The sequence below is a fragment of the Desmodus rotundus genome, chromosome 7 (genome assembly GCF_022682495.2).
Source record: "Desmodus rotundus isolate HL8 chromosome 7, HLdesRot8A.1, whole genome shotgun sequence".
In the NCBI taxonomy this organism is placed as follows: Eukaryota; Metazoa; Chordata; class Mammalia; order Chiroptera; family Phyllostomidae; genus Desmodus; species Desmodus rotundus.
The window spans coordinates 112,164,964-112,182,832 of NC_071393.1; the positions used below are offsets into that span (position 1 = coordinate 112,164,964).

A 17,869-nucleotide genomic window follows, 5' to 3' on the forward strand; every position below is an offset into this window, starting at 1 on the left:
AGTCTGTTTGGCTATAATGTCTAATATCCTTTCCGCTAAATTGGTAGCCTTTAAGAAATGAAAGGATTTGAATAGGAATGGAGCCAGAAGCCCCTAACTGATTTCTAAACCTTTCTGGTATAACTGATTTCTAAATCCTTATCATATAGGTTGTTTTTCTCTAAGTCCTCAATTCAAATGAGTGAAGGGGCAGACTCCATTCAAACGTATCCTGAGTGCAAGCTCTATAATATCACCATAGGACATTTCATCACACTAACAACACTGAACAGACCATGACAGTAGAACTGAATCTCTCACGTGCCGAGAACCTGGGGCCACGATGCCTAAACTAAGGCAGGTACTCAGTAAGCACTTGAATGGATAGTGTTTCAGGAGAGGGCAATTCTAGAATCAGTACCTCTAAAGGAAGGTAGATAGAGGGTCTTATGTCTTAAAGAATCAGTTACAACAGAACTAAAGTTTATCAACTGAACCAACCTTTCTGTCAAAGGTTACTTGGAATACAATTACAGTAACTTTCAGATCTCAAGAACAGTTAAAGGGTATCAATGCTTGAAAATTCCAGACCACGGAAAAACTTTGTTTCTATTGCTCTTTCATGCACTGTGACCTTATCTGGTTTCTCTTCTTGGTAGCAACTTTAATATAAGGTCTTTTCTCCTTTTTCCCACCCAAAGTGGTAACCAGGAAATTGAAAAAGAGGAGGAAGCCAGTAGAACTAAGAGACTCATCGTGTAAACAGGCACAGGAAGAATTATTACTTCATTTGTTGAAGGTAACCAAGGCTATATACACAAATCACAGCAATGAAAGGGCTTCAGAGAAGTTCTCTATAGTTCCTTTCCTGGTTTCCAGGTTTCAACTGATTGAATACAGCTGCTGCTATACAGTTTAGATACAACGACTTTTAAAGAATCAACTTTTATCAGTCCTGAAGATTTTAGTAATCAGATAGACAAATATCCTTATTCTGAAATGGCTAAAGTCAAAATGCCAGTATCAGTAAGAACTTGGGAGCTACTCTCCTCCATTACTTAGCCAGACCCTGCCCATCAGCAGAAGGATCAAGCTGGAAGAAGTAAGGTAGGGGTTATTTCTTCCAAAAACCAAATAACCTATATACTCACTTGAGGATCATCCCTAAGACTGTAGGTGAGGGGCCTGGCAAGGATCAACCTCACCCCATGGTTTACCGAATGAAGCCATGACCTAATCACTAATAACGAGTACCAATGAATAAAACAGCACATGCCCAGGATAAAGGACCTTATTTATACTTGAGCTATAAATTATTTATACAGTTCTGTACAAACCAATGGTCATTTCTCTGGGCCATCTGTTTGTCTGGCTAAGCCAAAGATGTTAGCACTACTTTTCAGGTTTCTTTAATAAGTTTAGGCCAAAGTTCCCTTATCTCCATCTTTCCTTTGGTTCAGAAGGGATGCAAGGGAGCTGGGGAAGGCTATAAATCACATCACCCACTCTACTGCAAAACCTCAGAAAATAACATTTTGAGGTCATCTGGTAAGATTCCAGCATCAATGACTGACTCACTCACTACTTTAGGGGAATCCCAGGAAACATGTGGGACTCAGAGGAAACTCCTTGCTTAGAACCCTGAAAAAGACCTTTCTAAAAAGCCAAGGACAAATGATCCCCCAGAGAAGACAAGGGGCTAAGTGCATAGGTCCTCATTTCCCTTCCCTTCTTTACCTGTGCTCCTCTTTCACAACATTCAGCCAGAGAGCTGTCCCCTCCGGCTTCTCAAGGGTCAGGACACCACTCTCATTTCTTGCCAACTTGTTACTTCTGTCTTTCTCAATTTAACTTGCTTCAACAAAGACCTCCAAGAATGACTGTTTTCAACTCAAAATTTAAAAGCACCCTGGTCATGATTTCCTGATGCCTTAGTCTAACAGCATCTTATCAATCATGCTACAAAGTGGTCCTCAATGGCACTTGGGGCTACAGAACAGGACACTGCTCTCCGTCTCCCCCAATCTAATTTCTCAAACCTGATGGTTTTACCTCCAAAGTATATCTAGACTCCAACCTTCACTACCTTGGTTCAAGCCACCATCATGACACAACTGTTATTATGGGACTCTCCTGCTAGTTCTCCTCATTTCTATCTTTGGCAGCCCTGTTCCTGCCATCTACCTTCAACTCAGTAGCTGGAGTGATGCTGTTAAAATAAGTCGGATCATGTCACTCAACTCAGAATTCTCCAACGGCTCTCCATTTCACTCACAGTAAGAGCCTATATGACTAGACACTCCTGTGCCCCACTTACTCTGTACTTCAACCCCTACCACTCTCCTCCTCCCTCCCTCTGCTTCAACACATTGATTTCCCTGTTTCTCATATACACCAGGCACATTTCTACTTTAGAGCCTTTGTACTGGTTTTACCTGAAATGTTCTTCTCCCAGATTTCTACATAGCTAACTAATGTGACCTTCTCAATGAGGTCTATACTGAAAATCCTTTCTAAAATTGCATTTCCCTGATCACCGCCCCAAATGCCACTTCCTATCCCCCTTATTTTGTTCTACGTTTCCTTTTCCATAGTACTTCTAACTTTTTACACATAGTCTGTAATTTATTGTGTGTATTGTTCATTGTCTGTTTTCTGCTCTAGAGTGCTTAAGCTCCATGTTGGCAGGGCCTTTTGTTCCGCTGCTGTACCCCAAGCCTAATAGTGCTCATCATTTGGGTTTTCAATAACTATTGGGTTGGCCAAAAAGTTTGTCTACTTTTTTCTGTATTGCTTACTTGTCCCTAGTAGTGCTTAGTTGTCTTTAACTTCATTCAAAACAATTTTGTTAGATTATGTTGTGACAGCTGTCATATCAGTGTGCATTAAAAAAAAAAACTTACAAAATTGGTGAATTTTTGTATAGCCATTTTAATATTGAAGATGGAAGATATGCAACATTTCTGCGTATTATGGTTTATTATTATTTTTAAAGATTTCATTTATTTACTTTTAGAGAGAAGGGAAGGGAGGGAGAGAAACAGCAATGTGTGAGAGATACATTGATCAGCTGTTATTCCCACACACCCAACCGGGGAGCTGGCCTACAACCCAGGCATGCACCCTGACTGGGAATCAAGGTGGCAGGCTGGCGCTCAATCCACTCAGCCACACCAGCCAGGGCTATGCTTTATTATTTCAAGAAAGGTAAAAATGTAAATAAAATGCAAAAATAATTTTGTGCAGTGTATGGAGAGGGTGCTGTGACTGATCCAATGTGTCAAAAATGGTTTGCAAAGTTTCTTGGCCCTACTGACATTTTGGACAAATAGCTCTTTGCTGTGGGGCTGTCTTATGCATTACAAGACGTTTAGCGGCACCCCTGTCCTCTATTCACTAGAAGCCAATAGTGGGAGATAGTCAACATACTCAAAATATCCAAATCAATAAAGTTATTGGTGAAAATGAAAAATCTGTCTTCTATTTTATGGGAAAACCAAATAGACTTTTTGGCCAACCCAATATTTGATGAATGAATGAAAAGATGTGAGAGTAATAGACTGTGCAATACAAGCACACAGGAAAAAACCCAGACTCTATTAGTGGGCTCTTACCCAACATGTGGAATATCTTTCTAAGTGTTTCTCTTTCTCCACCTTTCTGCTGACCATTTCGAAGGCCCTTTCCTTCCTCCTTCCATCCATCCTTTTTCTCTCTCCCTCCTTCTCCCCCTTTCTTGCTAGCATTTTTACTATAGTGAGAATAGAGAAATAAAGGGGCTAAGATCCTACCCATGCTTCACAGTCCTCTGAAATACTAATTCCATGAAAACTTTACTGATATCCAAAATCTTTTCAAGCCCTATCTTTTTTATGGGCCTTGGAACACATTTTTAAATTTAGAATACCATACACACATACACTTTTCTCATCCATGTTACATTGGAAGTTCTTTGAGGGCAAAAAAGTGTTTACCTTCCAATTGCCCATACAACTTTGCATAATGTCTTTTTAAAAAATATTTTATTGTTTTATTACAGTTGTCCCAATTTTTCCCTCTTTGCCCTCCTCCGCCTCCTAGTCTATGCCCCACTCCCAGTCAGTCCCCACCCTGTTGTCCATGTCCATGGGTCATTCATACATGCTCTTTGACTAGTCCCTCCCCCTTCTTCCCATCATTACCCCCCTGCCCCCTCTCCTCAGGCAGCTGTCAGACTGCTCCATGTTTCCACGCCTCTGGTTCTATTGTGCTCATTAGTTTTTGTTCACTAGGTTCCTCTCAGTAAATAAACAAATGGAAGTAGATGCCCTCATCATTTTCTTTCAAACAAGTCTTGAATGAGAAGGCAAAAGCTATTATCTACCAAAATGAGGTTTGGTAAGTAATCTTAAGGCAATTAATCTACTTCATTCCTAAATCCACTGGCAGAATTAAGAATCTACCGTTTTAAGAGTCAAGGGACTAGTGGCTACTTCCAGTCAAGATGGCGGCATAGGCAGACACGGCTCACCACTTCTCACAACCACATCAAAATTACAGCCAAAATATAGAACAGCCATCACTCAGAACCACCAGAAATCGAGTTGAACAGAAGTCTGGCAACTATGGAATTAAAGAAACCACATCTATCTAGACTGGTATGATGGGGCACAGATTTGGAAGGGGCTGGTCCCTCACCCACGTGTGGTGAATAAAAATTTGGGAGGGATATCTTGGTAGCAATGAGTCCCAGCCCCACACCAGGCCCCCCATCCCAGAGTTCCAGTGCCAGGAAGATAAGTCCCCACAACTTCTGGCTGCAAAAAAACAGTGGGGATTGAGGAGGTGAAAGAAACTGCTGAAGCCTCAAGCGGTTCCTCTTAAAGAAACCACACCCAGACTCACCTACTCAGACCCACTCCCTCTGAGCTTCAGCACCAGGGTAGCAGCTTCAAAGGCACCAGTGGCATACAGGGAGGGACTGAAGTGTCTGGCATTGGGGCGAGCAGAGGCCATTGTCCTTTGCTAAACCCTTCCCCAACAAAGCTGGCAAGCTGGTGTCATATCTGAGACTCCATCAACCTGGCTGACACTGTTGGACCTGTCTTGGAGATCCCTAGAGACTTTGCCCCACCCAAGCTGCCTTTCCATATGAATGGTTCGTCTAGGCTCACGCTTCACATACGGGGTATCCAACCCCTGGCCTGAATGTGGCCCAGGATGGCTATGAATGCAGCCCAACACAAATTGTAAATTTACTTAAAACCTTTTATTTGCCCATCAGTTTCCATTAGTGTTTGTGTATTTAATGTGTGGCCCAACACAACTCTTTTTCTCACAGTGTGGCCCAGAGATGCCAAAGGGTTAGACACCCACCCCTGCTTCCTAAACCCTCTCAAACAAGCAACAACTGGCCTCAGTGAGCCCCAGGCCCTGCACTAGCAGCAGCCAGATTAGATTCACAGCTTGACTTCACCTGGGAATCTCCAAGCCCAGCACAAGTGGCAGCCATATCACATGGCTTTATACCTCAGGCAGGGTGGCCCTAGGCAACACACAGGTAGAGGCTGACCTTGGTCTGCACAACCTGGGAAATCCCAGAGCCTTCACACTCAGCGGACAGCTACCAACCATGTTGGAGCACCACCTGCAGAGCTGATCCTCCATGGAGGGCGGAGGTTGGTGGTCTGTGGTCATAGCCAATCCTTGCAGCTGACCGGCCTGGGTAAATCCCTCTCATTGATCTGCCAACAGCAACCAAGGCTCAACTATAAGAGGAGGGTTTACTCAGTCCACACAAAGGGTGCACCTTGAGTACCCAGTTTGGGTGACAGGGAGGCTGTGCCACTGGACCCTACGAGACATCTACTACATTAGGCCACACTATCAAGACACAGAGGCAAAAGCAGCTCTATCTAATGCACAGAAACAAACACAGGGAGGCTGTCAAATTGAGGAGACAAAGAAACATGACCCAAATGAAAGATCAGATCAAAACTCCAGAAAAAGAGCTAAATGAAATGGAGCTAGGCAATCAATCTATCAGATGCAGAGTTCAAACTGGTTATGAGGATACTCAAGGAAATTAGTGAGGACCTCAGCAGCATAAAAAAGACCCTGTCAGAAACAAAGGATACACTAATTGAATAAATAACAATTTCCATGGAAACAACAGTAGAGTGGATGAAGCTGAGAATCAATCAGTGATTTGGAACATAAAGAAGCAAAAAACAACAATGCAGAACAACAAAAAGAAAAAAGAATCCAAAGAAATGAGGATAGTATAAACACCCTTGGGACAACTTCAAGAGGTCAACATTCGCCTCACAGGGGAAACAGAAAGAGCAAGAAATTGGAAAACTATTTGAAAAAAATAATGAAAGAAAACTTCCCTAATTTGGTGAAGGAAATACACATGCAAGTCCAGGAAGCACAGAGAATCTTAAGCAGCAAGAATCTAAATCTTAAAGAGAGAATCTTATAAGCAGCACGAGTAAAGAAGTTAGTTACCCACAGGGGAGTTCCCATAAGACTATCAGCTGATTTTGAGAAATTATCGAAGTTTCTCAAAAGAAACTTTGCAGGCTAGAAGGGATTGGCAAGAAATATTCAAAGTCATGAAAAGGAGGGACCTACAGCCAAGATTGCTCTACCCAGCAAAGCTATCATTCAGAATCAAAGGGCAGATAAAGAACTTCCCAGACAAGAAAAAACTATAACGGAGTTCCTCATCACAACCAAACCATTATTATATGAAATATCAAAGGGACTTACTTAAGAAAAAGAAGATCAAAACTATGAACAATAAAATGGCAAAAAATACATATCTATCAACAATTGAATCTGAAAAACTAAGCAAACAAGAAGAACAGAGACAGAATCATGGATACAGAGTGTTTTGATGGTTGTCAGAGGGGAGGGGACTGCTGGGAAATGGGTGAAGAGCTGAGGGGATTAAGAAGTACCAATACAAACAAGTGCTGGTGAGGTTGTGGAGAAAAGGGAACCCTAGTGTACTGTTGGTGGGATTGCAGACTGGTGCAGCCACTGTGGAAAACAGTATGGAATTTCCTCAAAAACCTAAAAATGGAACTCCCTTTCGATCCAGCGATTCCACTGCTGGGATTATACCCTAAGAATCCTGCGACACTAATTGAAAAGAACCTATGCACCCCTATGTTCATAGCAGCGTTACCTACAATAGCCAAATGCTGGAAAAAGCCTAAGTGCCCATCAGTAAAATAATGGATCAAAAAACTGTGGTACATTTACCCAGTGGAACACTACACAGCAGAGAGAAAGAACTCCCACCCTTTGTGACAGCATGGATGGAACTGGAGAGCATTATGCTAGTGAAATAAGCCAGGCAATGAAAGACAAATACCATACGATCTCTTCTATAAGGGGAACCTAATCAACAAAACAAACAAACGAGCAAAAGAGAACCAGAGACATGGAAATAAAGAGCAAACTGACAGTGACCAGAGGTGGGGGGAAAAAGGGGGAAGGAGGGGAACATGATGTGCAAAGGACCCATGGATAAGGATAATGGGGTGGGGACTGTCTTTGGGAGAAGGGGTTGGATGGGGCAGGGGAGAGCCCTGGGGTGGGGGGCAATGGGGACAAGCGTAACTGAATAACAATAAAAAAAAAGTTTAAAAAATGAACAATGGTGGGGGATTGCCTGAGGAAGTGGGTGCTGGGTGGAGGCAGGCAAAGGGTTAAAAATCAGGACAACTGTAATAGCATCATTAATAAAATATAATAAAAAAAAAAGAGTCAAGGGACTAGCCCTGACCAGTGTGACTCAGTTGGTTGGGCACTGTCTTGCAAAGCAAAAGGTCACTGGTTCAATTCCTGGTCAGGGCACATACCCAGGCTGTGTACAAGAGGCAACCAATCGATGTTTCTCTCCCCCTCTTTCTCCCTCCCTTCCCCCCTCTCTCTCTGAAAAACAAATAAAATCTTTAAAAAAAAAAAGAGTCAAGGGACTACTCTTTTCCTTGCTGTCTCTAAAAGAGTTGCCTAAACACCCTTTAGCAATTTCAAAAGGCCCAAGTGAACAATCCCAAGGTCTCCAAGTTTGAAACCATAAAGAGAAGCACAATCAGGGTATTGACAAGACAGGAGCGGTGGCTGTCTCCTGGGGATCACGAACCACTTAAGAGTTAAGAAAAGCCAGATGGGATGGCCAGTGCTGTTAGTAAAGCTCAAAAAGCTCCACAGACAGCAACACTTAATTGCGCAAAAAGTCAATTATGCTAAGTTCTTCTTTCATCATCTGTACTTCACATGTGTTTGCAACCAACTACTTGTACCAATTAAAAACAGTTGTTCTTCTAATTACACGGGGGAAAAGCAGGTGCCAGGCCTAACTGTCTGAAATTCAGCGCATGTGTAGAGAATGGGGCAGAAACAGAGCATGCGCACACATGCAGGCCCCCCGAAAATGCACTTACAGCTGCTTCCAGCATACTGGCAGTGGAGGTGGCTGCAGTGACTTAGCAGTGAAACTGCACATTTTGCCCTCCATTCAGGGAAACATTTGTCATATAACTTCCCCCCTCTTAAACTAGAGTGGAGAGCAACTTTCATACAAAAACAACATAACTGACCAGAAGGCACCAGAGAAAGACAGTGTCTTGGTCTAAGGAGTTTTTCAGAAGGAAGTTAAAAGGGAGAAGTTTTCTTAATGAGGAATAACAGTCACTGTGTGGCTACTGAGTACCCTCACAATATCCCTAAGAAGGTAGACATTACTATTGGTATTATTAATATTCTTATTTTACAGGCGAAGAAACAGAAGTTTGGCAAGATTAAATAATTTTTTCCAAAGCCTGCAACGAGAAGATGAGTGGATCAGGATTTTTTTAAAAAAGATTTTATTTATTTATTTTTTAGAGAGAGAGAAAGGGAGGGAGAAAGAGAGGGAGAGAAGCATCAATGTACGGTTGCCTCTCACACACCTGCCACTGGGGACCCAGCCTGTAACCCAGGCATGTGCCCTGACTGGGAATCAAACCGGTGACCCTTTGATTTGCAGGCTGGCACTCAACTGCTGAGCCACACCAGGCCGGGTAGATCAGGAATTTAAATCCAGGCCTACCAACTCAATTACACCATGGTTCTTTCCATAAATAGGAAAGCCTTTGAGTAGAGGCTCGTCTCCGGGGAAGCAAGTCTATGAAAACCCTAAAGCCCTTCCCAACAAGAATAAGGGGAATGGGAAGGAGAAGGCAATATGAATACTTTCCAGAGAAACCCATCTCCACCACACGTTGCCAAATCCATTACTTCCATCCTAAGTTAGTAGGGAGAAAATGCTTTGGAAATATGGATCTATTGGCCCCGGTCTTATTATATACTTAACAATAACAATGTCTTACATTTGAAAGCGGACAATTTCCAGAAAGTTTCTAAGACTGTTAAATCATCTCATGAGTTGAGGTAGTGGGGACAGAGGCAATTTTACGGAAGAAACTGAGGCTCAGACAACTGCTGTTACATAACCTGCCTAGACTGAATCACTGAATCAACTAGTTGGTTGGCTGGGCAGCACTGGACTTGAAACCAGGTGCGACTTTAAGCCTAGTGCTCCTTCCAATACACCACACTGACTCTATACATCACAGGCGATCTATTTATTTTACTTTCAGAATTATCACATAAAAACAGATGCTCTTCCTACCTACTTCAGAGCCGTGAAACACATTCTGATGGGTTTTTTCTTTGCCACAGCAAAATTGGCAGTTCTATTCTTTCCTCTAATTTTTAAAGATGTTTTTAGAAATACCCTGTTTTTTGGACCATAAGACGCACCTAGGTTTTAGAGGAACATAGGAAAAAAAACCCCGCTTCACTGTCCCCCGCCCCCACCCCGTGAGCCAGGTAAGCTACATGCAGACTTTAAGACACACCCCCATTTTCCTCCCAAATTTGGGAGGGAAGTGCATCTTATAATATGAAAAATACAGTAACTTATTTGACATCAACTAAAATAGCCAGCCTAATCTTGTCAGGTAGGAAGTTGTACGATGGGTTTTAGATCTTACTTCTCAAAATGATTTTCTCGGCCCACCAGGTACTCAATGAGAATTACTTAGCCAATTCTTTAAGTCAGTATCATTTACATAATAAACACATTTCATCCCTCTTCTGTTTATATAATCAATAAATTTCATCCCTCCGGAGTGTGTGTAGCAAAAAAAAAAAAAAAAATCCCCCCAGTGACTGTCAGTCTTTCTGAACAGAAGGGTGAAGAAGAAAAAGACGCCCTTGCTTTTGGCTCCCACTTAGGACTTCTCTCCATATAGTTCTCTCAGCATTTGGCATACACTATGAAGCACACAGCAGGCATTCAATATATGTTGATTGCTTGTCATCTGATTATGCAATTAAGGCTTATAACAGCAAACCACTTTCCCCTTAGTAGACTGCCTTAGTATCTTAGGTTCAACTGGCGTGCCTAGAGAGCAAACTCAGCCTCATTCCATATTGTTTATGCCAAAGAGACAGATTAGATTAGAAATTTCCCGACAGACTTTTCATCATCTAAGCATTCAAAGGTAGAATCCAAGAGCTACATCTAACCCTCATATGTTATGTTTGGCTTGCTGAACCTTGCCGAATATTTTTTGAACTATGAATTGCCAACATTGAAAAACAGAGAGATTATGTATAAAAATGATAAGTGCTAAGTATCCCTGAAGCCAGGATGAATAGTAGGGCTGTAAACAGGATTAGTGAAAGCCTGTATAAGCAGTTTCACCATCCCACCCTGCCTGGTTTCAGAAGCTGTAACCCCCTATGGCTAAGGCTGAGTGAGAGACCTTGGGACCAAAAAGAAGCCCCAAAGGAGACAAAGCATATCTCCCTGGCAGGGGCGCTGCCTCTGCCCCCTTTACTTCACCTTGCCTGGTCCCCAGTGGATGACCGGTAAGCCAATGACGGGTAAGATTCCTCAAAGGAGGGGATGACCTAAGACGGGCACGGTCACGAGGGGGCCCTCAGGGAAGGACTTGGGGGGGGGGGGCTACAGAAAAAGGGAGTGATGGACCCTCGGTCCTCAGCTTTGACATAGCCTGAGTTCTCATTCTGTCTGCAAGAAGTCTCCTAATCTCTTGGCTGCCTTACTTCCCCTGCCTGACTTAAGCCTGAAACAATGCTGGAGGTGGGTGCGGCCCTGTGCTGGAAAGGGTGGGTTCTGGGGCAATCAGGCCTAAGAAGGAATGCATAAAATCCTGTGAAACCTACTTTGCTAATACCCTCACTTTAAACCGATAAGGGTCCAAGCAGTAATGAGTTTGTTCCCCAAAGTTTTATGGCCCTTTAACTATCTGACCCTGCCTCAAAATAAGCCCTCATAGTCCTTTGAATGTTATCTATTGTTTGATCATTACTGCCTGCATGATTGATGAGCTTTACACATACACCCTGTATTCCTATGCAAATAAACCCAATAAAAGTCCATTGAGGAATAGGCTCCTGGCCCTTCTCCTTTCAGAGATCAGCCGGCCACCTTTCCTCCCCAAGCAGGTCATGTCTTGGTAGACTTATTCTCATCCGTGGCGGCTGGGGGGCAGGGGGATCCTGCGGGTAGAGCACCCCACACCCCTCCCCCAGCACACAAGGCCAGGAAACTACCCCTTCCCTACACACAAAGAGGTGTAGTGGTTGGTTGCCAACTGAAAGAGGTTTTGGACTGGGAACAACAGGCACAGCTGGGGGTGGGACTGAACAAAAACCTGTGTATAGATGTGAGATCCATAGTTCTATTCCCCTAGCTGGCTCTTGGTACCATAATTCAACTGCCAGGTAAATACACTCCTGATAGAGATCAAAGATTCCTATTCAGAGGAACTGGCTGATTTCAATGGTAGAAAGCCAATTGACAATGGCCAGAACTGAAAATTCAAAAATATTATGTGTATGTTATAGGAAGAAAAAGAAACTGTTGCATTTTTAAAAAATAAGCTTTGTATGTTATTTAAAATTTATGTACCTGTATTACTTTAGTAACAAAAATACAATAATTAACTATAAAAATAATAAAAGAAATTAAAAAAAAAACAAGGATAGAAAAAATATATGAACAAGAAAAAAGAATAGAAATGTGGGTAAGTTGTCAAAATAGTGACAGGAAGGCTGAATCCTCAATTGAGCAAAGGTTTGCTAAAAATAATCCCAAAAGGTACTTTGGTTACATGCAGAGCAAGATGATGATCAAAGAGACAGCCTTACTGTAATAGACTGACAGTGTAATTTTAAGGGTAATACAAAGAAAACAAACCCTTCAACTACCAGTTAGTGAATCTAACAAGAAAGATAATCATAAGGTCCTACCCTTGTGTACAATGAAAGCCAAGCACCAAGTAGAGGATGGGGATCCAGGACCAACCACTGCCCATGTGGAAACCAGTGGGTTTCCAGCCAACTCTACGTATGAGCGGTCATGGGTTCCGTGACTTCCAAAAACAGCTTATGTGATCCCGAGTGTACTTTCTGGAACGCCATGAGGCACACTTAATTACCAAGGAACCAAAGACTTTCTCTGGTCTAGTCAGTCTACATCTGTTGAACTTACGCAGTTAGTCCTTAAACAGAGGTAGAACAAATCTAGGAGAAAAACCAGTATATCTAGGAAACTGACATCCTTTTTTTTGAAGTACCGCTAAATAAACTTGGGGCTGCTATCTCTGGAGGAGATGGAGAAGGGAATCTGAGTGCTACCTTCAAATGAGTAAAAGGCTATTGGAGGAAGAAATGATAAGGCCCTTCTCAGTAAGCCACCACTCAGAAAGACTGCAGAAGGGGAAAACTTTCTAATCACTGGAGTTACCTTGGGGCAACAAGCACCCTATCTTAGCAGAGGTTTAAGTTATTTCTCAAAGTTTACTTTAACATATACTTTTAATAGGTAAATTGTAACAGAAAATAACTGTGGGGGTGGGCACGTGAAAATTGTGGAAACCCCTGACGTGGGCCTGACACCCATGCAGTACTTGAACACCTGTCGTGTCTCATTTTTGTTAAGAAAATGTTATTTCTATTGTGACTTATTCTTTGACCATGGTTATTAACTAACTTTTCTAATTTTTTTTTCATTTGAGGAATTTTAAAGAGATTTGGAAACAAGCATAAATGTATAGCTTAATGAGGTTTTATGGGGTGAACATTCTCATAACTAACACCCTGGCCATTCAGACGCCCCATGTGCCGCATTCCAATTAAAACCCTTTCCGTCCCCCTAAAGTAAGCATTATCCTGACTTCTGTATTACTCACTTCTCTGCTTTTTAACACTATTTTATATATCCAGGTGTGCATTCCTAAGTACTTCAGTTTTGCCTGTTTTTTATTTTGATATGCCTCTTAAGTGTCTTAAACAATAGGTTTCTTCCCATCCATCCTTCTTTTCCATTTCTGTTGAAGAACATGGGTCTGACAGTTGGATTTTGTGGATTGTATTGTCACAAAACAGTACCATACGCCTCTTGACTTCTGTACTTTATGCAAATTGAAAGGTGGGTCCTGAGGTCTGATCAGATTCAGGTTGGTTTATTTTACAAGACTAGGGGTGGTGCTGTTTCTCCACCAGGAGGCACACAGTGTCAAATGGTCTCTCGTTCTGTGATGTACTCCACTGTAGGTGTTCAATATCTAGATGCATTAATTCACTGAGAGCTCCTAAATGGTTATGTCAACATTCTACAATTTCTTTAAAAAATGCCTTTGTCCTACAGTTTGGTTATCTTTTATTGGCTTGTCTTCTATTCACCACCAAACCTGTCCTCTGTATGTTAAACACATCCAATAAATTCTTAGCTTTAGACATTTCAGTTTTAGAATGTCTACATTTTTTTCCCTAAATAAATTCTAATTCTGTTGAAGCTCTCCATCTTTTCATCAATTTAGCCCATTGTTTTTCTATTTTCTTTATCATATACATAGTATTCAAAGTCTGTGTCTGTTAATTTAAATATCTGCCTAAAATTGTGGGTTGGCGTCTACTGATTTTTTTCTCTTGATTACTGGCCACATTTTCATGTCTCATAATTTTTTACTGTTTTTGGACAATGAGTATAAGAATAATACTGAGCTGTCCCCTCCAAATTCATATGTTGAAGCCCTAACCCCCAATGTGACTGTAGTTGAAGATGGAGCATTTAAGGATGTAATTAAGGTTAAATTAAGTCATAAAGGTAGGATTCTAAACCAATAATACTGGTGACCTCCTAAGAGGAGGATGGGACACCAGGGATTTGTATGCACAGAGAAAAGGCCACGTGAGAATACAGCGCGATGCAAGCCAAGGAGAACCCTCAGGAGAAATCAAATTTGCCAGCATCTTGATCTTGGACTTCTAGCCTCCAGAACTGTGAGAAAATACACTTCTGTTTTTTAAGTCACCCAGTCTGTGGGGTTTTGTTTTTGAAGCCCTAGCAGACTAATTACACAGACTAAAGTTGACTTCCTCCATACAGCAGTTACCCATTCCATTCTTGAGAAAATAAGGTAAACAGCTGATCATCTTCAATCCAATCAGTAGGAACTAGGTCAGGGATGGGTTGCTTCTTTAGCTGCAATAAGTCCCCTTTTGATTTCAAAGGTAAGACCTGTGGAGTGTTTATGACAGCTCTCTTCCTCTAATTGGAGTCTGTGCCCTAAGCACCAGGAGATGGCAGGATATTTCACCTCTCTGGTCCAACCCCGTTCTCAAGTGCAGCCCTTTTGGGCTTTTGATGCAAAGTCTGGCAAGTCTTTATTCTCCTCTGTTCAGAATGTTTTGTCCTTTGGAGTTTTTAAGCTTTGCCCTTTATCCTTCTTTTCCATGTAGGGTCAAAACCTGACCAACGCCCTGTGGGATTGGCTCCTAAACATTGTATTGTGTTGGCCAAAAAATTTGTTTGGTTTTTCCCCATAAGATGGCTCTAGTTAGTGCTTAGTTATCTTTAACTTCATTCAAAAACAATTTTGTTAGATTGTATTGTGACAGCTGTCATATCAGTGCATTAAAAAAAAACATCAAAATTGGTGAATTTTTGTGTAGTCATTTTAATACTGAAAATGGAAGAAAATACGCACTATTTCTGGCATATTGTGCTCTATTACTTCAAGAAAGGTAAAAATGCAACTGAAATGCCAAAAAAACTTGTGCAGTGTATGGAGAAAGTGCTGTGACTGATTGAACGTGTCAAAAGTGGTTTGTGAAGTTTCATGCTAGAGATTTCTTGCTGGACAATTCTACACGGTTGGGTAGCCAGTTGAAGTTCATAACAATCAAATCAAGGCATCGACTGAGAACAATTAACATTCTACCATACGGAAGATAGCCAGCCAACATACTCAAAATATACAAATCAAGTTATGAGTAAAAACGAAAATGTGTCACTTATTTTCTGGAAAAAACCAAACAGACTTTTTGGCCAACCCAATATTACTGTGGGGATTTCATTCTACCTTCCGGCCCAGCCCCCTAGCTGCCAGTGCAACCCCAGCACTAAGCAAACATGGCCATCAAACACTGATTTCTTTTGCCCCCAGCAGAGTCTGTTTGTGGCAGCCCAATCTGCAGCCTATGCACAGATGTGCCCAGGAAAGAAAAGGGCCAGCACCTCATGCTCAGCTAGGAAGGGCTCTCCTTCCCTTTCAGAACTTTAGTTCTTCTAGCACACTTCTAGCTCTCTGACATCTTAAATGTGACATCTGTCATTTGATTTGTAGCGATTGCAGTGGGAGCTCCTGTCTATACCGTGTGGAATCTGAAGTCTAACATATTCTTTTTCCAATAAAAATTTTACATTACTCCTTTTTAGTCCCTGAAATAATATTTCCACTTTACTCCTTAAAATTTCAACCTAATTTTTATGACAACTCTATCATAGTTTCACCAACAAAAATATAAATACAAATTAAAATTTTTCTTTATTTACTGTGACTTTAAGGTTTCTAACTTTAAACTTTTAAAACTTTTAACCCCAGCAGAGTTTAAAACTTTAAACTATTAAAACTTTTGCCTTGGAATAGAGTTAACATTACGATTATTACTGGAACATAATTGATCAAAATAAACCTCTAGTAAAGTTTTATATAAACATTACATATAAACAGAAGAAATTTGTTATAAATTCATAAGAAGATAAGGGAGAAAATACGAGGGGTTAATTTTAGCTCTGTGATTAAAGAATGCTTCAGATATTCTGGCACCTTATTGGTTTTTACACCTCAGGGCAATGCATCATGCTAAGATTCAAATAGTCAGAAATTTGTGGAGTATTTTTGGTTTTCTGATTTTTGGTTGTTGTTGTTTTTTTCCTGTAAAGTGAGAGGACAAAGGGAATGGGAGGTAGAACAGTAGAATTAGTCACTTCTTAGGAATGTTGATTTTATGGAAAAATACATATGGAATTTAAGAATCTAGAAATGGATTCCTTTAAACCAGTTGTGCCTATATAACCCTTGGGAAGTCCAGGTACCCATTTCCCAGTTTTAATGTTGGAATGCTAAATCAGCTATCAGGTGCTTGCCAATCCAGAGATTACATAATCATCTACTGACAAAGTCAGCTCATATCCTACGTCAGAACAGAAATCAACAGGAAGAGGAAAATATCAGCAATACTACTGCTAATTCTTTCCCCTTCTCTTTTCATATGAATATGAAAAAGATTCCAGAGAACAGTCTTGGAGGAAAGGGGGTTATCCACTTTCTATTTTAAAGACATATTGACTTAATAATTAAAAGCTTTTCAAGATCTGGTAAGAGATAAAATTAAGCCCAAAGATTATTTCTCAGCTATCAACCTAGAATTTATGGGGGCAGGAGACTTAATGCAGAACTACCTCTAGTGCTAGAACATCGATGATGCTGCCCCATCTGGTTGTGCTTTCAAAGGTAAGCTGATTCACTCATGCTTTCCAAATTCCAGCAGGGGAAAAGCCTTTCGCAATGTGTTTAGTAACTAGATCACAGCAATAGGGAAGTTACACCAAAGGTGGCCTCAACAAGTTTTGAAAGGCAAATGTAGGTAACAATATTGTTAATTCAGCAACAGGCAAGCCAACAACTTCCCTAAACTGAGCACTAGACATACTCTGTACAATATACATTTGGTATAGTCCTCTATAATTTTCCCAATGCCCATTTTCCAGTTTGATACCATGTATAACCCAGAGCAGATGTCTATATTTAGCTGTCCTAAGAATAAAAAATATACATTTTTCTACCAGTAAAAAGCAACTAGTATAAAATGTAACTAAGCCTGTGAGGTAACTATTACTAAGAATAAACAATGATCTGCCCTGGCCAGGTAGCGCAGTTGGTTAGAGTGTAGTTCCAATAAGCCAAGGCTGTGAGTTCAACCCCAGGTCAGGGCACATACAAGAATCAACCAATGAATTCATAAGTAAACGGAAAAACAAATTGATGTCTCTCTTTCTCAAATCATTAAAAATCTAAGTATATTTTTTAAAAAGAAGAATGATCCATGCTATTTGAAACCTCAGCTGGCCTAGATCCAAATTTATGGAAAGCTGCAGGGTTTTTTTCCCAAATACTTGTAGAGCAAATGCAGAAATATTTCCTCCTAATTTCTTTGATGTCTAAGGTCAGCCAAACCCCAGAGATGCATCAGTCAACAAAGAAAATTTCACTTTAGTTAACATCACCAGGGAGGCCAAAGGAAGAGGCCCTAACAACTATTTGTAAAGTAATAAGCAGGAACATGCAGATAAACAATAAATGAAAAGCATATGAAAGCAAGATAAAAAATTCCAGGTGTGAAATAAGAGAGGGAAAAATGGACATAAAGGGGATCTACGAAGTCTAAGAAATTTATAGAAGAAAAAAAAATTGAGCATCAGTATGCCAGATATAGTTATGTATGAGGTTATAGTTAAATCTGGCTTCTAATT

General features: G+C 41.0%; 1 protein-coding gene across 2 annotated transcripts in view; it reads right to left on the bottom strand.

The window, feature by feature from the left end:
* Positions 1–17,869, bottom strand: part of DCAF5 (DDB1 and CUL4 associated factor 5) — a 114,107-nt gene that overhangs the window by 13,968 nt on the left and 82,270 nt on the right. The gene's annotated exons all lie outside the window — the stretch shown is intronic.